This window comes from Bos grunniens, chromosome 8 (assembly GCF_055505025.1).
Source record: "Bos grunniens cultivar Pamir isolate PY7600 chromosome 8, Bosgru_T2T1.0, whole genome shotgun sequence".
In the NCBI taxonomy this organism is placed as follows: Eukaryota; Metazoa; Chordata; class Mammalia; order Artiodactyla; family Bovidae; genus Bos; species Bos grunniens.
This window is the reverse complement of record NC_141172.1, coordinates 56,232,920-56,256,758: the sequence shown is the minus strand read 5'-3', so window position 1 is coordinate 56,256,758 and position 23,839 is coordinate 56,232,920. Positions and strand designations below refer to the sequence as shown.

At 42.0% G+C, this 23,839-nt stretch overlaps 1 long non-coding RNA gene across 1 annotated transcript in view; it reads right to left on the bottom strand.

The window, feature by feature from the left end:
• Positions 1–12,252: 12,252 nt before the first annotated feature.
• LOC147367087 (uncharacterized) overlaps positions 12,253–23,839 on the bottom strand; it is a 41,722-nt gene continuing 30,135 nt past the window's right edge. The window contains exons 2-3 of the long non-coding RNA XR_015169163.1: positions 16,191–16,282; positions 12,253–12,667 (exon numbers count right to left, since the gene is read on the bottom strand). This is a non-coding gene — a long non-coding RNA (uncharacterized LOC147367087). The remainder of the gene's footprint in view (positions 12,668–16,190; positions 16,283–23,839) is intronic.

Below are 23,839 nucleotides of genomic sequence, written 5' to 3'. Positions count from 1 at the left end.
AATAACAAATAGTTTGAATATAGATCACACAGGTGCTGATTACAAAAGCAAATGTTGTAGCAGAAGATTAAGCTCCCAGGAGGCTGGAGGTGTGCGTCTCTGCTTATTGTCATCATAATTCATTAGTGGTTGAAGTAACACTGAGATCAATATTCCTGCAGTCACAGGAATGAGAAAAAATGATTAGCACCAAAATAAGCAACAAAGACAGTCTCAAAATATTTCTCCTTACATAATTAACTAACCAGTCATTGTCATGAATTTTAAAACTGAGATTTTCTTAGCTGTTCCATGTTTAAGAAGTGGCACAGCTTAAGGGATCTTGAAAAGAACTATTATTCCCCTAGATAAGATCATATGCAAAAAGAATGTGTGAGGTCATCTTTTATCCCTTCATCTTCGTGGTACAGAAGTGGAAGGGAGGATGCTGGGATATGGTAAATAGCACAGAAGGCCATACAGCATGTGATGGTTTCACAAGTTCAGTCCTGAAATACACCTGAAGAAGATGTACAAGTAAGCCTTTGGTAAGATCTGTGTCTCAACCACTGGTTCCAATGCAGATTCCTGGGTCCCAGTTGAGGGGCTCAAGTTCATTAGGACTGTGTTTGGAACGAGGGATTCTGCATTTGTAACAAGTATTGCAGGGACCAGTCCTTGAGAAATATTAAGAGAGACAACTAAAAGGAAAAAGAGAGAGAAAGAGACAACTGTAACTGTTTTTATGAATTTAATTACTGTAAAACAATACTTACCGTGTTAGGGTAGTAAATACACCTTCAATAAATTGACCAGTATAGATAAAACGATACAGAGAAGCTTATGGTGATTCCTAACCCCCACCCCCAATTCCACCTCTTAAGAAAGTTGTTTTAAAGATTTTTAAAAATTAATTAATTAATTTATTTATCTCTTTTTACTTTTGGCTGTGCTAGGTTTTTGTTGCGGTGTGGGCTTTTCATTGCAGTGGCTTCTCTTGTAGCAGAACATAGGCTCTAGGGTGTGGAGCTTCAGTATTTGAGGCATGCAGACTTAGTCGCTCTGTGGTATGTGAAATCTTCCTGGACAAGGGATCGAATATGTGTCCCTTGCATTGGCAGGCGGATTCTTAACCACTGGACCACCATGGAAGTCCTAAAGACTTTTGCTTTTAGTTCCTCTGGTTGTAAACACCCCCCTGACTTCCCCTAATTTAAAAAAGTAAATACTGTTCTTTTACAATATACTCATATTTTAGAAAAATTAGAATAATGCATATTTGAAGTAGTGTAATTGGCCTATTAGGTAAGTACCAATTTTGTGCAAAATTTGAAATAGTTTAAGACTTGCCAAGAGTAATCAAGAATTGCATAATTTAAAGCTAGCAAACAACGTGTATGGCAGCCGTGTTTATCTGTGTGGCCATGTGGCATGCCACTCTAGCCAGTAATCAGAAGAACAGTGGAACTTGTAATTACACACTCCTTGATAATGAAAATTTGTATATGACAATTTTGGTGATTGGCTCCTGTCTTCCTGCAGCCGGCTCACGTTGGTCATTTCATTAACTCTGCACTAAGTTGGTCCCACACATTACATGACGGGATGTTTTGTACCTCAGTTACGAAGTTACAGCAGAGTTTTACTTGCCTCTGCCATGTTTTAACAGGAGCCTGTAAACCATGCTGCTATACAAACGTCTAGAAGTAATTCAAGGGAATTTTATATTATTTTTAAGGATTAATTTAAAAATAGTTTTTATCCTATAACCAGGTCATCTAAGCTTTCATCCAGTGGGAGCAAAATCCCAATTCTGAGAATATATTCTTAGGGAAGAGAAATTAGATATAATAAAATACCATCAAGAGGCCACATGGCCATATACTATGCTATGACTTTTGGAAAGAGTACTCTGTGGAATAATAGAGATAATTCTGAGAAAAAACTTAAAAAGCATTAAAACAGATATGACTTTGTTTGCAAATATAATCTTATAACTGGACATGGATAATGGAATGGGAAAAAATGCCATGACTACAAGATCATCAGCACTATAATGTGTCCTTAAGATTATTGATGCCTATAAAAAATAACTCCTGAATTACTCATTCTTTGAATATATGGGGTGTTTGGAAATTGATTCCTCTTTTCAATTTCTTGGTTATGAATGGCCTCCAGTTACAAAAGGTAAACATTTAGCTCATTCACATTATCTTCTTCTTCCTGCCAACTCCTCCCAGTTTGGGGCAGTTGTCATTATTTTTAAGTTTTGTTTTGGTTACCCTTGTAACTTTAAATATTATGTCATGCCTCAATTTCTCTTTCTAAAAACTTAAATATCTTTGTCTTGTTCCTGATCTTAGGGGGAATGCTTTCAGTTTTTCACCATTAAGAATAAGGTTTGCTCTAGGCTTATCATATATGGCCTTTACTATGTTGAGGTAGGTTCCTCCTACCCTTGTCTTGTTATAGAAGACTTGACTTCTCGTTATAGAAGTTGAGGATGTCAGTGATACTATTCTTCTCTTCATATTTCCTTCAGTTTGCACTTCCCACTTTCTGTGAGCTTCATAGTATAAAGTTTAATGTTTGCATTTTTTTTGGCGGCATAACCAAGATCTTCCTTACTCTGTCCTTAGGTTGACTGCAAGGGTTTAAAGCCAAAATACTTACATTAAGATTATGTCAACACCATGCACTGCCAGGCTAAGGAGCATGTTAGAGTTATGAACATTGCCCTCCTGCTCTAAAATGGAAGATTTTGTATTATACTCTAATTCCATTTCCTGTATTAAGACCCTTTCCACCTTCTTTCTTGGATAATGTCCTCATTCTCTTTAATATATATTAAAGTAACTCTTAAGAAAGAAGTCCTGGGAAGTAAACTTTCCAAGTGCTGGTTTATGTGAAATTTCTATATTCTACTCTCACAGTTGAACGACAGGTTGGCTGAATATACAAATTATTTTAAATTCAACTTCCCCCAGAGTTAAAAGGACCACTCTATTGTCTTCTAGCAGCCAGAGATATTAATGAGAATGTGGCTGCTCAATTTTAATTCCTGAGTCGGTGGCCTAATTTTTCTCTCTAGAAACTTTTAGAAATTTAATTTATTCTTAGAGTTCTAAATTTTTACAATGCTGTGTCCGAGTTGGTTATCTTCTCCGTTGGCTGCAGTTGGTCCTCAGTGGGCTCTTTTAATGTAAACATATATGTCCTTTTATGGGAAATTTTTAAATATTTTATCTCTAGTCATTTTCCTGTTATCATTTTCTCCATTCCTGAATCTTATAAATATTTAGCTGCTGTATTTCCTAGACTGGTTTTTGTATCTCCTCTTTCTTTCATACTTCCCCTCTGTAGTGGAGAATGTTATTTGTATCTCAACACCTTCTTTACCACAGTCATCTTCTTTGTCCACATCAGCTGATTAAAATAAGAATACCTGTTACTAACGACTGTGTCAGCCTGGAGCAGAACCTTAGTTTTTACGACTCTGAGTGCCTCATTGGAATCATGTCCACCCAACTGTTGATCTAGGTGGCATCCTCTTGGAGTGTTGATGCTGAAAATGAGGGGATGGAATTTTTAAAAAAAGAAAAAAGAAAACAAACAAATACAAAAAATCTTAGTAAAGTCCAATTGTGGGTATTGCTTTCCCCTCTTCCGACGGGCTCATCACTCTCTGCTGGTAAAATTAAATTGGTCTAACATAATTTGCAGTTCACAAAATCATGTTGATTACTACGCAGAACCTTGTACTCTTCTAGATGTTTGCAAATTGATTGTTTGATGATTTGCTTCTGTATCTTCCCAGGTATCCAAGATAAACTGAATAGTCTATAATTACTACAGTTGTGCTTTTCTCTGTTTAAAAAAAAAAAAAAACTCCATCTGCAGATTCCACTTGTCAGGACTTTCTCCTGTCCAACCTTCGTTTTCTAAAATAAAGGCTAGTGGTCTTGCAATTACATTTGCCAATTCCTTAAGTGCCCTGGGTTGTAAGTAATCAGGCCCTGCTGATTTGAATGTACTGAGCTTTCTGAAGAGCTCTTCAATCACTTCTTTCCCCTTGTTTGCCTTTGTATCTCCAATAAGATAGCACTTAATCTGGTTTAGTTGTCTTATCATTGCTGATTAAAAAGGAAAAAAAAAAAAAGACTAAAAGCACAGTGAAAGCCTCTGCTATTACAGTTATTTGTTAATAGATTTTGTTTAGCAGTACTTGTTAATAGTTTCGCTAATAGTTCAGTGGTCCAATTTGCATCCTATACATTCCTCCTGTATTCTTCCTTCCTTTCAACCCTCCCTCCCTTGGTATTTCTTTCCTTCTTTCCTCCCTCTCTCTTCCCACCCTTCCATTAAACTCTCTTTTTCTTAAATTTCTTATAGAGGGTGAGGTAGGGGAAAGGAAAGGGAGGAAAAACAAAAAAGGCAAAGAACTCCACATAACTTTATGACAGAGACATTTACTAATCCCCACATATCCATGTGCTTACCCCAAATTTTCCAGCATCCTTACAGTTCGGGCAAGAGGCATATGACTAGTTCTGGCCACTAGGAACTTAAGAGTCATGAGTTCCCCTTGCCCTCTCTCCTCCTGCCCAGGTGATCTGGAAGCCAAATGTTCCTAATGACAGACCAACAAAACGCAAGTGGCCTATAAGTCATCACTTGGTGACCAAGACCGCTGAGTCATCACTGGAAGGCAGTGGTCCTGGAGAGCCATCAGCCCCCCAGAGGCTCACACATTAAGCTGCTAAGATTTGGGGAGGGGGGAGTATTTTTGCAGCACCATCTACCTTATCTTCACTAATACAGTACCAATTTCTGGATTAGTCAGATTAGGTTTTGCCAAGGGAACAAATTAACCCTGAAATCTAAGTGGCTTAACATAACAAAGGCTTACTTCTTACTTGTGGTATGTGATTAGCTAGTCTCCAAAGAGGGCTCCCACTGACTCTTACCTCCTGGTAGTCACACCCTTATCTTAGTCACCTGCTACTCCATCTCTGCACTGATCCCATGACACACTTTAAGCAAGAAAATGAAGCAGAAGCCTTAGGAAATCTTGACAGCCTCTGCATTTGAAGTCATTCATGATATAAGAACTCTGAGCATCCCACTGCAAAGAGAGGCCATGTGCAGATGGCTGGAGAATGCAACTCAATGTGGAGGTGCACTTAGGTGTTAGACCTTAGCAAGAAGGTCATTCTCAGTTCAATCCCAGTCAAGCTTTCCAAGGATTCCAGCCCTAGTCATCCCAGGTGGCACAGTGGTAAAGAATCCTCCTGCCAATGTAGAAATGCAAGAGATGTGTGTTCTATCCCTGGGCTGGAAAGATCCCCTGGAGTAGGAAATGGCAACCTACTCCAGTAGTCTTGTCTGGAGAATTCCATGGACAGAGGAGCCTGGAAGGCTACAGTCCATAGTCACAAAGAATGAGACACGACAGTGACTGAGCACAGCACACATGAAACCCTAAGTGAGAAGAACAGAACTGCCCACTTGGGAAGAATGGAGGGAAGAGACAGGGAGTTTGGGATGGACATGTATACATTTCTATGTTTAAAACGGATAACCAACAAGGTCCTACTGTATAGCACATGGAACTCTGCTCAATGTTATGTGGCAGCCTGGATCGGAGGGGAGTTTGGGGGAGAATGGATACTTGTATATGTGTGGCTGACTCCCTTTGCCATCCACCTGACGCTATCACAACATTGTTAACTGACTGCAGTGCTCAGTTGCTTGGTTGTGTCCAACTCTTGCAACCCAGGGACTTGTAGCCCACCAGGCTCCTCTGTCCATGGAAATTTCCAGGCAAGAATACTGGAGTGGGTTGCCATTTCCTCCTCCAGGGGATTTTCTGGACCCAGGGATAGAACCCTTGTTTCCTGTGTCTCTTGCATTGGCAGGCCGATATTTTACCACTGAGCCATCTGGGAAGTCCATACTCCAATGCAAAATAAAAAGTTTAAAAAAAAAAAAAACAAGAACTACCCACTGGAGCCCAACCAACTCATAGAAATGTGAGATACAACAATAAATTGTTTTAAGTCATCCTGTATAGGATGGTTTGCTGGGCATTAGTCACTAACAGAAGCAGGGCACACATCCAAGGTTGGTGTACAGGGGTTGAGCTCCACACAGCCCCTCATGGAACCATGTGGATACCAGTTCTACCGTCTTGTATCTGCACCACTGGGAACATGTGACCTCCTTTACCAGAGAGGTGCACAGGCAAGGGAAGAGAGGACTGGGGGTTGCATACCAACTTTTAAATGCTTCTTCCATCTCTTTTCCCAGTCCATTGGTCAATGAGGAATGTGGGGGAGTAAATGGAGAGTCAAAGGGCATTAAATATCTCTGCTGCAGATCTTACCACCAATATTTTTTAATTGATTTTATTGGAGTATAGTTGATTTACAATGTGTTGGATTCTGCTGTACAGCAAAATGAATCAATTATACATATATATATGTTGTTCTGGAGAAGGCCCTGGCACCCCACTCCACTACTCTTGCCTGGAAAATCCCATGGATGGAGGAGTCTGGTGGGCTACAGTCCATGGGGTCTCTAGGAGTTGGACACGACTGAGCGACTTCACTTTCACTTTTCACTTTCATGCATTGGAGAAGGAAATGGCAGCCCACTCCAGTGTTCTTGCCTGGAGAATCCCAGGGAAGGCGGAGCCTAGTGGGCTGCCGTCTATGGGGTTGCAGAGTCAGACACGACTGAAGTGACTTAGCATATGTTGTTCTTCAGTCACTAAGTTGTCTCCAATTCTTTGTGACCTCATAGACTGCAGCAAGCCAGGCCTCCCTGTCTATCACCAACTCTCAGAGTTTGCTCAGATTCATGTTCACTGAGTTGGTGATGCTGTCTAACCATCTCATCCTCCGTCACTATCTTTCCCAGCATCAGGGTTTTATCCAGTGAGTCAGCCCTTCTCATCAGGTGGCCAAAGTATTGGAGTTTCAGCTTCAGCATTAGTCCTTCAAATGAATATTCAGGCTTGATTTCCTCTAGCACTGAATGGTTTGATCTCCTTGCTGTCCAAGGGACTCTCAGAATGTACTCCAGCACCACAATTTGAAAGTATCAGTTCTTCAGTGCTCAGCCTTCTTTTCTGTCCAGCTCTCACATCCCTACATGACTAGTGGAGAAACTACTAGTTGTTGACAAAGTGATGTCTCTACTTTTTAAATACACTGTCTAGGTTTGTCATAACATTCCTTCCAAGGAGCAAGTGTCTTTTAATTTCATGGTTTCAGTCACCATTTACAGTGATTTTGGACCCCAGGAAAAGAAAATCTATTACTGCTTCCAGTTTTTTGCCATCTATTTGCCATGAAGTGATGGGACCAGATGCCATGATCTTAGTTTTGTGAATGCTGAGTTTTAAGCCAGCTTTTTCACTCTCCTCTTTCACCATCATCAAGAGGCTGTTTAGTTCCTCCTCACTTTCTGTCATTAGAGTTCTGCATATCTGAGGTTATTGATATTTCTCCCAGCAATCTTTTTTTAATTAATTTTTTTATTGAAGGATAATTGCTTTACAGAATTTTGTCGTTTTCTGTCAAACCTCAACATGGTTCAATTCAGTCGCTCAGTCGTGTCCGACTCTTTGTGACCCCATGAACTGCAGCATGCCAGGCCTCCCTGTCCATCACCAACTCCTGGAGTCCACCCAAACCCATGTCCATTGAGTTGGTGATGCCATCCAACCATCTCATCCTCTGTCATCCCCATCTCCTCCTGCCCTCAATGTTTCCCAGAATCAGGGTCTTTTCAAATGAGTCTGCTCTTCGCATCATGTGGCCCAAGTATTGGAGTTTCAGTTTCAACATCAGTCCTTCCAATGAACACTCAGGGCTGATCTCCTTTAGGATGGACTGGTTGGATCTCTTTGCAGTCCAAGGGACTCTCAGGAGTCTTCTCCAACACCACAGTTCAAAAGCATCAATTCTTCAGCACTCAGCTTTCTTTATAGTCCAACTCTCACATCCATACATGACCACAGGAAAAACCATAGCCTTGACTAGACATACCTTTGTTGACAAACAAATGTCTCTGCTTTTTAATATGTTGTCTAGGTTGGTCATAACTTTCCTTCCAAGGAGTAAGCATCTTCTAATTTCATGGCTGCAGTCACCATGTGCAGTGATTTTGGAGCCCAGAAAAATAAAGTTAGCCACTGTTTCCCCATCTATTTGCCATTAAGTGATGGGACCGGATGCCATGATCTTAGTTTTCTGAATGTTGAGCTTTAAGTCAACTTTTCCACTCTCCTCTTTCACTTTCATCAAGAGGCTCTTTAGTTGTTCTTCACTTTCTGCCATAAGGGTGGTGTCATCTGCATACCTGAGGTTATTGATATTTCTCCCGGCAGACTTATCTCCAGCTTGTGCTTCCTCCAGCCCAGCGTTTCTCATGATGTACTCTGCATTTAAGTTAAATAAGCAGGGTAACAATATACAGCCTTGACGTACTCCTTTTCCTATTTGGAACCAGTCTGTTGTTCCATGTCCAGTTCTAACTGTTGCTTCCTGACCTGCACAGAGGTTTCTCAAGAGGCAGATCAGGTGGTCTGGTATTCCCATCTCTTTCATATGAATTCTATGAATTTTCTTATGATTTTATGAATCAGTCATAGGTATACATATATCCCCTCCCTTTTGAACCTCCCTCCCATCTCCTGCCCCATCCCACCCCTCTAGGTTGATACAGAGCCCCTGTTTGAGTTTCCTGAGCCATACAGCAAACTCCCACGTTACGCTTTTCATATATCTCACCCTCTCATCCCCTCTCCCCATGTTCATAAGTCTGTCCTCTATGTCTGTTTCTCCATTGCTGCCCTGTAAATAAATTCTTCAGTGCCATTTTTCTAGATTCCATATGTGTATGTTAGAATACAATATTTATCTTTCTCTTTCTGACTCACTTCACTCTGTATAATAGGTTCTAGGTTTATCCACCTCATCAGAACTGACACAGGAGTGGGATTGCTGGGTCATATGGTGGTTTATTCCTAGTTTTTAAAGGAATCTCCATACTCTCTTCCATAGGGGCTGTATCAATTTACATTCCCACCAACAGTGCAAAGGCGTTCCCTTTGCTCCACATTGTCTCCAGCATTTATTGTTTGTAGACTTTTTGATGAGGGCCATTCTGACTGGTGAAAGGTGATATCTCATTGTAGTTTTGATTTGCATTTCTAAGCTAGTGGAGGTGATGGAATTCCAGTTGAGCTATTTCAAATCCTGAAAGATGATGCTGTGAAAGTGCTGCACTCAATATGCCAGCAAATTTGGAAAACTCAATAGTGGCCACAGGACTGGAAAAGGTTAGTTTTCATTCCAATCCCAAAGAAAGGCAATGACAAAAAATGCTCAAACTACCACACAATTGCACTCATCTCACATGCTAGTAAAATAATGCTCAAAATTCTCTAAGTCAGGCTTCAGCAATACGTGAACTGTGAACTTCCAGATATTCAAGCTGGTTTTAGAAAAGGCAGAGGAACCAGAGATCAAATTGCCAACATCCGCTGGATCATGGAAAAAGCAAGAGAGTTCCAGAAAAACATCTATTTCTGCTTTACTGACTATGCCAAAGCCTTCGACTGTGTGGATCACAATAAACTGTGGAAAATTCTTCAAGAGATGGGAATACCAGACCACCTAACCTGCCTCTTGAGAAATCTGTATGCAGGTTAGGAAGCAACAGTTAGAACTGGACATGGAACAACAGACTGGTTCCAAATAGGATAAGGAGTACATCAAGGCTGTATATTGTCACCCTGCTTATTTAACTTACATGCAGAGTACATCATGAGAAACGCTGGGCTGGAAGAAGCACAAGCTGGAATCAAGATTGCCAGGAGAAATATCGATAACCTCAGATATGCAGATGACACCACCCTTATGGCAGAAAGTGAAGAGGAACTAAAAAGCCTCTTGATGAAGGTGAAAAAGGAGTGTGAAAAAGTTGGCTTAAAACTCAACATGCAGAAAATTAAGATCATGGCATCTGGTCCCATCACTTCATGGGAAATAGATGGGGAAACAGTGGAAAGACTTTATTTTTCTGGGCTCCAAAATCACTGCAGATGGTGACTGTAGCCATGAAATTAAAAGACGTTTATTCCTTGGAAGAAAAGTTATGAGCAAACTAGATAGCATATTGAAAAGCAGAGACATTACTTTGCCAACAAAGGTCCGTCTAGTCAAGGCTATGGTTTTTCCTGTGGTCATGTATGGATGTGAGAGTTGGACTGTGAAGAAAGCTGAGTGCCGAAGAATTGATGCTTTTGAACTGTGGTGTTGGAGAAGACTCTTGAGAGTCCCTTGGACTGCAAGGAGATCCAACCAGTCCATTCTGAAGGAGATCAGTCCTGGGTGTTCTTTGGAAGGAATGATGCTAAAGCTGAAACTCCAGTACTTTGGCCACCTTATGTGAAGAGTTGGCTCATTGGAAAATACTCTGATGCTGGGAGGGATTGGGGGCAGGAGGAGAAGGGGACGACTGAGGATGAGATGGCTGGATGGCATCACTGATTCGATGGACGTGAGTCTGAGTGAACTCCAGGAGTTGGTGATGGACAGGGAGGCCTTGCATGCTGCGATTCACGGGGTTGCAAAGAATTGGACACAACTGAGTGAACTGAACTGAACTGAATAATGAGAGATGTTGAGCATCTTTTCATGTGTTTATTAGCCATCTGTATGTCTTCTTTGGAGAAATTTCTATATAGGTCTTTTCCCCATTTTTTGACTGGGTTGTTTGTTTTTCTGGCGTTGAGTAGTATGAGCTGCTTGTATATTTTGGAAATTAATCCTTTGTCAGTTGTTTCATTTGCTATTATTTTCTCCCATTCTGAGGGTTGTCCTTTCTGGTCTTACACTTAGGTCTTTAATCCATTTTGAGTTTATCTTTGTGTATGGTGTTAGGAAGTGTTCTAATTTCATTCTTTTACATGTAGCTTTTCAGTTTTCCCAGCACAATTTATTGAAGAGGCTGTCTTTGCCCATTGTATATTCTTGCCTCCTTTATCAAAAGTAATGTACCCATGGGTGCATGGGTCTATTTCTGGGCTTTCTATCTTGTTCCATTGCTCTATATTTGTTTTTGTGCCAGTACTATACTGTCTTGATGACTGTATCTTTGTATTATAATATGAAGTCAGGAAGGTTGATTCCTCTGGCTCCGTTCTTCTTTCTCAAGACTGCTTTGGCTATTCAGGGTCTTTTGTGCTTCCATATGAATTGTGAAATTTTTTGTTCTAGTTCTGTGAACAATGCCATTCGTAATTTGATAGGGGTTATTGACTCTGTAGATCGCTTTTGGTAGTACAGCCTTTCTCACAATATTGATTCTTCATACCCAGAAACATGGAATATCTCTCCATCTGTTTATGTCATCTTTGATTTCTTTCATTAGTGTCATAATTTTCTGTGTACAGTTCTTTTGTTGCCTTAGGTAAGTTTATTCCTACATATTTTATTCTTTTTGTTGCAATGGTGAGTGGGATTGATTCCTTAATTTCTCTTTCTGATTTTTCACTGTTCAGTTCAGTTCAGTCACTCAGTCATGTCTGACTCTTTGTGACCCCATGAATCGCAGCACGCCAGGCCTCCCTGTCCATCACCAACTCCCGGAGTTTCATTGTTAGTTTATAGAAATGCAAGTGATTTGTGTGTATTGATTTTGTATCTTGCAACTTTACTAAATTCACTGATTAGCTCTAATTCTCCCAGCAATCTTGATTCCAGCTTGTGATTCATCCAGGCTGGCATTTCACATGATGTACTCTGCATGATCCATGAAGGGGATATAGACATATAGTCACAATTTTTTTAGATTCTTTTCCCATATAGGTCATTACAGAGTACTGAGTAGAGTTCCCTGTGCTTAACAGTAGGTCCTTATTATCCCCCTAGGATTATAACAAGATTTATCCAGGAGTCAGCCAACTGGCTTTCCCAAAATTGTAACCAAGGGTGTGCAAGACCAGCTCATACAGCTCAGAGTGTGTGCTCACAATTCTGCATTCTGTGATGCCATGTTGGTAGCTTGAAATCAGCCATGGTGGAAATACTTACATCACAGAAATTGGCAAGTGCTATAAGTCAAAACCCTCCTACCCCCTGGATGAGCTGGTTGTTAAATATTTACCAGACCACTGGTCGTACATAATTCAAAATATACCTATTATTCAGGCTGCCCTATATTCACTTGTTATAGGAAGAAGTTTGAAAACTCACCATCAATGGTCTTATCATTTTATTTCACATATCAAATAACAGACTGAACCTATAAAGATTTTTGTACAAACCTCAGTAACCTTCATCAACAATAAAAAAAAGACAGCTTGAAGTTGTCTATACGTAATCAGAATGTGCATATTTTTATAGTTAACTTCATTCTGGTACAGTATTGAAAATGCTGCTATGTAGTAGGCATAGAACATACCTATTTTCAGCTAGCATCAACAAGGATTTTATCATTCCAGTAATTACTGTATCTAATAACACTATCTTAGGTACTGACTCATTCTGGAAGCTTCAGTATCTTTTAGGCTTTAGAGATTATAAAACCAAAATCTTTTCTTTTAAGTCTTGCTGAAAGAGTTGATTCAGCTTCCTGTTCCAGGTCATTGACTCATTCTCTCCCAGCCTTCACCCTGCACACACACAAAGAAAGGCCATCAATAAGGTTCAAGCTTCTATTATGGAATATAAAGCAATAACGTTTGAAATAGCACCTTGGAGGCCTGAAGGAGTTAACACATCTTTCAGTAGTGCCTACTTTACAGCTCTGGAGTATTTTGGACCCTGAAAACCTGGATTATTATTCATTCAAAAAAAAAAAAGAAGAATCCAGTTAGAGGAAAAACCTCATTCACTAAGCAATAAAGGATATGCTTGCAAATAACTTTTGAAAATAAGATGACCGGAAACTTTTTGCTATAAACAGCAGGGATTTGAACTTAATCCTCACCTAATTATGTGGCAAAATAAAAGATAAGATGGTTCCAGAATCAAGGACACAAGTCAACTTCAAAATGCTGTTTCCTGGGCAGAACCCAGTGAGATCCCCTATGGAAAAATTCGATCTTTGCTAATCAGAACAGGAAGAAAAAGAAAGAAGTCTCACTGTATCTACCAACCAGTGTATTTTTCATCACAACCCTGAGAATTTTCTGGGAACTCTGAAACCTTTCTGAGTTTTAGAGATTATTCCATATGTTAATCAAGGTTCTTTTGATTATAGTATGACTGATTTTGTTTTCTAAAAATGTCCACATTAATATGCATTCTGCTAACTGCTAAGTCACTTCAGTCATGTCTGACTCTGTGCGATCCCATAGATGGCAGCCCACCAGGCTTCCCCATCCCTGGGATTCTCCAGGCAAGAACACTGGAGTGGGTTGCCATTTCCTTCTCCAATGCATGAAAGTGAAAAGTGAAAGTGAAGTCACTCAGTTGTGTCCGACTCTAGCGACCTCATTGACTGCAGCCTACCAGGCTTCTCCGCCCATGGGATTTTCTAGGCAAAAGTACTGGAGTCTGGTCACATGTTATTCTCACTATGTGATGGTAACATTCCTTCATTGAGAGGCAGCAGCCTTTTGAGCATGGGTGGATCTTTGTATTGATAACTTCCTCCACAAATATTAATATGATAAGGTGGATATAACACCACATGACTTGGGAAACTAGGTTATAAAAAGTGATACAGCCTCCACCTGGTCCTCTCTCCTTGGGTCTGTGCCTTTGGAGCCCTAAGCCTCGAGGGGAAAGTCCACATACCTTGAAGCTACCATGATAAAGAGACCACAGATGGATAGAGAGATTTCTGCATAGCTCCAACTCTTGTAGTACCCAGCTGCTTGAGTCTTTCTAGGCCAGGCAGTGAAGAGTTCAGGCAATTTTAGCCCCTGGCCTGCAAGCTGCACTCACTGAAACCAAACTGTAGCGGAAACAAGCTGTCCATGCTAAGCTCTGCTCAGAGTGCAGGTTTTTAGGCAAAATAAGTGTTCTTATTGTAAGCCACTAAATTTGGGAATGTTTTAAAATCAATTATGTATTTATTTTTGGCTGTGTTGGGCCTTCATTGCTGCGTGGACTTTTCCCTAGTCGTGGCGAGTGGGGCTGCTCTTCATTACAGTGCGTGACCGTCTTATTGTGGTGGTTTCCCTTGTTGAGGAGCACAGTCTCTAAAGTGCGAGGGCTTCAGCAGTGGCAGCATGTGGGCTCAGCAGCTGTGGCACACGGGTTTTGGTGCTCTGAGGCATGTGGGATCTTCCCAGATTAGGGATCGAACTTGGTGTCTCCTGCAGTGACAGGTAGATTCTTTACCACTGAACCACACGGAAGCCCCTGGGGGGGTTTTTGTTACACAGCCATTGTAGCCAGAACAGCAAGTAAGAGAAGCCCCTCGAGTTAGCATTATCAAAATAGTGGAGGTTAGAGTATAAAGGTTCCAGAGCAGCCAATGGCTGCCCAGAAGAGGCATGGCAGGGTCTCTGGATGGGTTGAATAGGAACTCAATTAGAAAAGCAGCAGAAGCCAATCAGCTACTTTGCTCCAGCGTCATCTCTTTTTCTCCTTCTGTCTTCTTCTCTGGTCTCTTACTTCAGGGCCCTCACCTGTCGCCCAGAACACCTGCTTCCTTCTCTCTGCAGTCAGAGTTCTGACTGCCTAGGGTGCAATAGCACAGCTCTTGAGTTGTGCGTCCTTGATTTAAGAGACCAGCCCATGCTAACTAGCATCCTTTCATTCCAGTGGTAAATTCCTGGGAGAGAGGATCTAATTGGCTGGCCTTGAGTCACATGTCTGCTTCTGGTGCCTTCTGTCAACTGGGCAAGAGCCACATTGTACCAACGTGGCTGCTACTCCCAATCCCCAACCTCCTGGAGAATTCTTAGAAGGGAGGCGCAGAGGTTTCCACATATAATAGGCCTTTTTAAATTCTTGAGTCTTAGAAGGCACTTTGGGTGTTTTTTTGGTTGTTGCTGTTTAGTCACTATTTTTAGCTGTACATAAAACTCTACCATGGACTCCCTTTTAATTGGCTTGTTATTTCTTTACAGACCTGCTTAAACAGCCTCCTCCCCATTCTCATCCCAACCTCATGGTGATCTGAAAGGGTCCTTCCGGATCTCTACAACAACAAAGGAAGTGGAGGAGGTTGATGTGACCTCAAGGAGACGGGATTCAATAATTAATCTTTTCTATTTCATTTTTATTTTTTGAGGCACAATTTCTAATGTGAACTTAACTCCTTGCTTTCCTACTTTTAGCTGTTAGGCCTCTGAGCAACTGGGCTGATTAGACATTATGGAGGCACTCAGGGAAACTGAGGATACTTGATGAACTTTAAAAACTTTCCTTCCGTTAACAATTTCCCTTTACCAACTATGGTGTTAAAAAGTCAGGATAGAGGTTATCCCCCAGGAAAGGAAAGACTCCTTGGAACAGAGCCTGGCCCATAGGACACAATGTTAACTCTTATTGCTATCACTACCATTACTATAAGTGCTATTAGGCTGTAACAAAATAAAACGAAAAAGCATCTCTGTTCCTGCCTTTTACTATTCCATCCACTCCAGCTCAACAGCACCTACAACAATTCAGCAGGCATTGGCTGATGGCCTCTATGAGTCAGATCCACACACAAAGACCCTGGAGGCATATTTCTGGCCATTCTGGGTCCCCTACTGCAGAGACTGACAGTGTCTGATGGCCGCATCCTTGAAAGGTTCTGTGGTTCATTTCTTCCCTGGGTCACTGCTGGTGCTGTTCAGAGTTTTACACATTCCAATCCTGAGCCAGGGCGAACCTAGGGAACTCCCCTGGCTGGGTTTCCTTGGTAGAGCCTGGCCAGGCGGGGAGGTGAAGCAGGACTGATCTGCTCCGTGTTTGTGCTCTGTGGCAGTGGTTGTGTTGTGTTTTCTTTCACCGCGGCAGCAGTCAACTTTACCTGAATAGAAACACCCTGTGCGGCCCTTTGTAACACCAGTATTATTTTAAGGAAACATAAGGAGGTGGGACAAAAGAAAATGGCCATTAATCAGAACTCCAGTCCCACACAGCACTCTCCACAACAAGGTGCCTTTAGAACCATCCATGTTGAACAGTTGTCTAGGGGTCATTTGTAACCAAGGCACTGAGCAGTGGACAGGACCAAAAATGATTAGTTACCTCCTTTGGGATTCATGGTCACTGCCGTCCCCAGTAACTCCTGTTCTGCAGCTTGCTTCTGGCGCTGCACCGACAGACAAGCCAGGAACTCACTGAAATGAAATTGGTGAAAAACGTAAGGGAAACACTGCTTCTATGTAGGCACGCCTAATGCTGTAATGACGGTCTAAGCCCAAAATGAAAACAAAACAAAAACACCATGACACTGAAGCAGTGTTTTTTCATTTATTTTCTCCCTCCCTTCCTGAATAAGCAGCTTCCTGAGACCACCTTGATATATATTCCTCTTCCCTTTCAGATACACAATTGGGTGTTTCACAGCTTGGTTTCCTCCTGTCCTCACCTGGGCAGGTGCACAGCTAGGGAAAAGGACCAGGAGAGCCGGGAGAACAAGGGCTGCAATTTGGTAGGGAGCAGTAGATCCCCCATCCCCTTCCCACTGCACTGCAGCCTTGGCATGTGGGGGGGGAATCTTCCCACTTGGTTACTTCCAGGCAGGGTCATCAAGTGTTTAAGGGCATGAACGCCCAGTCAAAATGCTTGGGTTTGAATCCTGGCTCAGTCACTTTTCTTAAAGTTTGACCCCTCTATTGCCTCAATTTTCCCATCTATAAAATGGGAATAATAATACCACTATTACAAGTACTTCCTAGACTTGTGGTGAGATTAAATGAGTTAATATCTGTAAAACAAAACAGAGTCTTGCACATATTAACCACCCAATAAATGTGAGCTGTTACTATTATTATCACCTTGGAATATCTCCAGATCATGGCACAACATCATTATATTATATTATCTCCAAGCTGCATACCATAAAACCACCAATGGGCAATCATCAGCTTGTCCTTTTGCTAGTTTAGTTCCTAAACACTGTCATGTGATCCAAGGTGAGACACCTTGGGCTGACTTAAGTCAGTGAAGACTAACGTGAGGTTCCAGGATTCTATTTTGCCAGGAATCCTAAGAATACTTCCATGGGAATTTTCAGATACACAACTACAGACACTCACTGTAGCATTATTCATATGGCGGAAAACTGGACACAGGCTACATGCGGGATGATCTGAGGATGATTAGGTCAGGGACAACAAATACTCCAAGTACCACGTGGCCATTAAGAGGGGTGCTTTTGATGAATTTTTATGACAAGCAAATGCTCCTGAAATAAGTATTAAGTAAAAATGCAGGCTTCAAAACTGTGTGCACAGTAGGATCACATTTGGTAACTATATATGCACATTTGCAGAGAAAACAAACGTCTAGGGAAATGCACGAAGACGCTAACAGCGGGCTTCCCACAGGTGGAAGAACTCAGAGCGTGGTTTTTATTTATACTTTTCGGTGTTCCATGTTTTACACACAAATACAAATTATTTTTATATTTGGGGAAAACAGTAAGTCATGAAACCAAAAATTTAATAAAGACTCTTTCAGAAGACACACGGAGGACTAACAGGAACTGAACCCTTGTTTCCTAAACTCCTAATCTATATTATTTTTGTAAGCCCCACACACCACCATATAAAGAGATAGGTGTTGCTAACTCTTTATCTTAGTTTTGCTTTGAAAAGAAGGAAATCGCTCAGTTAAGAAGAGAGAGAGAGGTGGGTAGGAGCAGTTAGGGAGGATAGCAAGGGCCTCTTAAGCTATAGGATACAACCTGGCATTGACTAATCATGACCACTTGTTATCACCACATTGCGTAGAAACATCGTCGGCCCAAAGCAAAATGAGAGAGAGCCATCTATCCTCTTTCGGAAGAAGTTAAAAAGAAAAGAAAGGAAAAAACACCAAACTTCTGGGGTTAAAAAGAAAGAAAGAAAAGGAATACAAATGCAAATAGGACATCAAACAAATCCAAGCAGACGAGTAACAGAATTCCCATGCCTCTGCAGGCAGACTCTTGCCAATAAACTGCCCATTTTGAATCCTACACCTAACGAAAGATTATTAAGAAGAGCCTATTCTGGAAGCACTCAGAAAACATCAGGGAATGCCAGGGCATGGGTACTGCCCTCTGTCTGAGGGACCAGGCCCCCGCAGCTGTATTCCCAGGAGAGAGAGTCTTGCAGGAGCTGTGCCTTGGCCTCAGGGGCAAGATTAATAAAATTAGGATTATTTATGATGCAGTAGTGATTTAATAATATTTTTCAAGAACCTGAAGGATTTATGTAGAGGAACTGCTGTTTTAGTAACTAAACCCTTTTGGATGGACTCCAAGATAAACCAGACTTGTCTGGCTTCCGCCCCGAGTCCCTCCACCTCTCCCAGTTTCTCTTGGCAAATAATCTCTTCTACGTCGCTGGAGGGTGATGGTCAAGGGGATGACCTTCCTGGCTGCTTTATCAACCCTCACCTCCACCTCAAAATATCTCTTAGCTCCTCTTTTTTGTTCCTTCAAATCTCAGAGGAAGAATCAAGAGGGGAGGGGGTGCCTTCTGCATGCCAGGAGCTGGCAGACACATTACCTCATTTAATTCCCACAAACACTTTGTGAGGTAGTCATAATTATCCCTATTTCGCTTGTTAGTGGATAGAAGAAATTTATCCTCTTAGCAGCTGGTAGAATTCCTCTTGGGGACAGAAGCAGCTTTGTGAGGAAATGCCCTTGACTAGCCTCTTTTGGCTGAAGGGGGTGTATAGGGAAATGGGTGGAGAATGGTGGTGGGCAGGGGCACTGTGGGCCCTTCACTCAGAAAGAAGGGAGGTAGATGAGAGGAAGAGGCTTAGAAAAATACTGTGGGGCACAGAATGACCCTATTCCCAAAAGTATAGCTCTTCAAATCTCCAATAAATTTCCTCAATTCATGAAGTGCTTGCTGAAAGAATTTTCTGAATGTGCTGGGTGGCATAGCGTGAAACAGGAGCCCCATGCGTTTCACCTGAGATGGTGACAGGTGGCTCCATAAGGAAATGTTTCCTAAATCAAAGAGTAGGAAGGGCCCACTTGACATCTGAGTTACATAAAGGTTGGGGGAGGGGGTGGGGATGGTGGAACTGAGGCTCAGAGAAGTTAATCAACTTTCCTAGTATCACACAGCAGTAATGCATATATTAGCAGAGACAAAAGTGAACTCAGCTGTTTATCTCCGATGTCTTTTTTTTTTTTTTTTACACTATTCTACAGGCTGCAATGACATGGTTTCTCTTCACCAAAGCCACCTCTTCCACTGATAAAGTCCATCACATGTAGGAAGAGTGTTGTTGTTGTCGTTCAGTTGCTCACTTGTGTTTGACTCTTTTCTGACCTCATGGATGGTAGCCCACCAGGCTCCTCTGTCCTTGGGATTTCCCAGGTAAGAATACTGGAGTAGGTAGTCATCCCCTCCTCTAGGAGATCTTCCTGACCCAGGGACTGAACCCACGTTTCTTGCATTGGCAAGCAGATGCTTTACCACTGAGCCACCAAGGAAGCTCACAGTAAGAGTTGTTGTTGCTGTTCAGTTGCTCAGTCATGTCCAACTCTTTGTGACCCCATGGACTGCAGCAGGCCAGGCTTCCCTGTCCTTCACCATCTCCTGGAGCTTGCTCAAACTCATGTCCGTTGAGTCAGTGATGCCAACCAACCATCTCATCCTCTGTTGTCCCCTTCTCCTCCTGCCTTCAATCTTTCCCAGGATCAGGATGTTTTCTAATGAGTTAGCTCTTTGCATCAGGTGGCCAAAGTACTGGAGTTTCAGCTTCAGCATCAGTCCTTCCCATGAATATTCAGGATTGATTTCCTTTAAGATTGACTGGATGGATCTCCTTGTCGTTCAAGGGACTCTCAAGAGTCTTCTCCAACACCACAGCTCAAAAGCATCCATTATTTGGTGCTCAGCCTTCTTTATGGTCCAACTCTCACATCCATACATGACTACTGGAAAAAAACATAGCTTTGAATATACGGACCTTTGTTGGCAAAGTAATGTCTCTGCTTTTTAATATGCTGTCTAGGTTGGTCATAGCTTTTCTTCCAAGGAGCAAGCGTCTTTTAATATCATGGCAAGAAGTAGTGAGTATTTATTGAGTGTCTACTACATACCAGGCATTGTTGCAGGCATTAGCTCATTTGGTCTTCACCACATCACTGTGCATTTGAGAGTATAATTATTCACATTTTAAAACATGGGAACGGCTGCTTAGAGAAGGTAAGACACTGGCTCAAACTCCTACTATGCTATGTGGTGAAACCAGCCTTCGAACCAGACTGTTGTATTCTCTCATCTCCCATCCCTTCCCACCTCCTTCAGGAACGATTTCTCTAATGAACCCATCTAATTAACCCATTCTCTCCCTGTCACATCCTGGGCTGTACCCTGGGATGGGATCCGGTAGAGTTTGTAGAGGCCGTGCAACACTGAACACAGAAGAGGCTTTGATGAGCTCAAGGTAAAATCACTGTCCACAGCTCAGGCTAATTTCTCTAAAGGGCCAGTCAGTAAACATCCTTGGCTTTACAGTCTCTGATGCCACCTACTCTGCTGCTGTGACGTGAAAAGTAACCATAGATGTAAATAAAACACAGCACAGCTGTGTTCCAGTAAGAATTTATTTATGGACACTGAAATTTGGGTTTCATATACTTTTTATGTATCACAAAATATTCTTCTTTTGATTTTTTCCCCCCAACCATTTAAAAAGGCAAAACCCATTCTTCTTCTCACAGAAGAATGGGAGGCAGGCTGGATTTGGCTCATAGGTGACAGTTTGGTGACCCCCAGTTTTACTAACCCCGCTCCTTTTTGGCTCTGTACCAGCTGGGTCTGTGTTGAGGCTGAACAGCCTGCAGGCTGGGCTTTGATCCCTCCTGCCTCAGAATCACACGGGTTCAGTTCCCGAACCCTGTTCATTGCTCTCATGAGGAGCTCTTCTCCAATCCTACAGCTTCTCCTGCTAAAGCAGAAGAGAAGTTGTCTGCTATCCCTGAAGGAGGAGGCCATAAAATAAGATGAAACTGCCATCACATAGATGACCCTGGTGAAGCTAAGCCCTGGGGACAGATTAAAGGAGGGTCACCCTAAGGCTACAAGGTTTGAGAATAACATGCTTCAAAAAGATGGAACATTGTAGAAGAAAAATCTCTAGGAAGAGTGAAGACATTCCTAAGAATCTGAGACCAAGGAAAGAATCCTGGAGCCAGAAATAGAAGTACATGAGGCAAAAGCCAGAGGGCAAGAGACAGTGGAACTAGGGAAGGACTGGAATGTAACTCAGCCCAGGGCCAGGGGGCAGCTTATAGCCAGACCCCTAGAGAAGACCAACACGCGCTAAGAAAAGACTGAGAATTCATTAACAATCTGGTATGTTTCAGGCACTATTGCTGGGTTCTTTATATTTATTATCCTATTTAACCCTTCCAACACTCTAGTAAAAACAACATTTTTAAAAAATCTCCTTGCGTTTATTGATATTATTTTACTTTTTGGCTGTGCTAGGTCTTCATCACTGCACACAGGCTTTCTCTAGTTGTGTGCTTCTCATTGCAGTGGCTTCTCTTGTTGCAGAGCACAGCCTCTAGCTGTGAAGGCTTCAGTAGCTGTGGCACACAGGCTAAGTTGCCCTGTGGCATGTAGAATCTTCCACACCAGGGATTGAACCTGTGTTCCCCTGCATTGGCAGGCAGATTCTTAACCACTGGACCACCAGAGAAGTTTGCATTTATTATTATTGATTGATCGTGCATCGTTCATGTAACAGACATTGGGCCAGAAGCTGAAGATATGTCACTAAGCAAAAACAGGTCTTGTACCTGCTGTCATGGAGACTCTAGTCAAGTACAGGACTTGGTAAATTTTTTCTATGAAGGGCCACAGTAATTAGGCATTTTGAGCCATAAAGGCTGCTGCAACTCAACTCTGTGGCCGCAGATAATATGTAAATAAGTGGGCATGATTGTGCTTCAATAAAACTTAAAAATGTATATATTTATTTATTTCTTTGGCTGTACCAGGTCTTAGTTGAGGCATGCAGGATCTTCGATCTTCATTGCTGCATGAGGGATATTTTTAGTTTTGGCATGCAAATTAATTGTGGCATGCAGGATCTAGGTCCCCCTACCAGGGGTTGAACCTAGGCCCCTGCCCTGGAAGTGCAGAGTCTTAACCACTGGACCACCAGGGTCCCTCGATAAAACTTAATTTACAAAAACAGACTACAGGCCAAAGCTGGAGATAGTTTGCTGACCCCTGGTTTAGGAAAAGAGAAATATTAAGCAAAGAATGACACAAATAACAATATTAAGTGTTATCATATAAGTTCCTCATAGTGGAAAAAAAAAAAAAAAACCTATAAACAGGAGGGATTTTTACTTATTTAGAGAGATCAAGGATTTCCTAGAGGGAGTGGACCTTACATCTAGATCTAGGAATTATTGAAGAGGCAGACAAGACTATTCCAGACAGAAGACAGAGTATGTGCAAAGGCCCTGTGGTAGAAGGGAGCATGAAAAACAAATTGAAGCAGATTTATGCAGTTGGAGCAGAAAGAGTAAGATCAGTGGACACAAGATGAAGCTGAAAAAGGCAGGTAGGGGCCGGACTACTAAGACCTATGGATCTCGTCAAGGAATTAGACTCTATTTAAACACAGAAACTATGGCACAAGAAGTTAAGTAACGTGCAGTACACTGTATAGCTAGTGAAAGACAAGCTAGAGGAGTCTGTTTATCTCTAGACCCAAATTCTGTATTCTGTTCACTTTGGTTTTATGTTTGCCTAGTGTCTTTACAAATTTCCCTTTATGAAACTCCAAATGCTCGCAACTAAACTAAAAGGAAAGGAAATTTTGTTCACACATAGACTAGAAAGTTAGCAATTCCTCGACATCAGCTGCAAACCAGAGAAAGCCTCATAGAGAAGTCCTAACTGCAGAGAAAGAAGTACAAAGATTGGGGATATCTGTGTTCTGTACTCTCTTCTCATTTCCGAGGTTCATGGAGACTTATTAAATTGTTCTTTATATTCCATGTCAAATAATGGTCTTTAGAATATCGCCAGACTCCTTACCAACTCTGACGTTCCTTCTTCATCTAGCCCCTGCCTACCTCTGTGGTTGTCATCACCACCTCATCAGCCTCTCTCCCCTCTGAGAAAATCGGACAACTTGAAAATTTCCATGAAAACTCCTTCTTTAATTCCTTCTGCTGGAAAGCCCTCCCTTTGTCTGGATACCTGCCCTTTTTTAAGAGTCAATCCAGCAATTACTCCTCAGGCCTCCCTTTCTGCAGGAAGCCTTCCTAGCCTCTTCCCCACCTAGCCAGAACACTGTGCTCCTGTTTGCTCCCGCAGGTCCCTGTGTTAATGGCTAACATCCTGAACTACTGCTCATGGTCAGCCTTCCCCACTGGACTCTGCCTGACAGCAAAGAACTTATCTGATAGGCATTTAACATTTTCCATGTAGAGGTTAACTTGCTGTTACTCCACTTGTTTCTGCTTCTTAATTATCCTCATATTTCTCCTTTCGAGTTCCTAGAGTCAGCAGTTCTCAAAGTGGGATTCCTGGTCTGACAGCATCAGCATCACCTGGGAACCTGCTAGACATGCAAATTCTCCAGCTTTCCTCCTTCTCACGAATCAGAAACTCTGGAAGGCCAGCAATCTGGGCTTTTCAGAAGCCTGCAGGCAGGTCTGCTGTGCACTAACATTGGAGAATCACTGCCTTGGA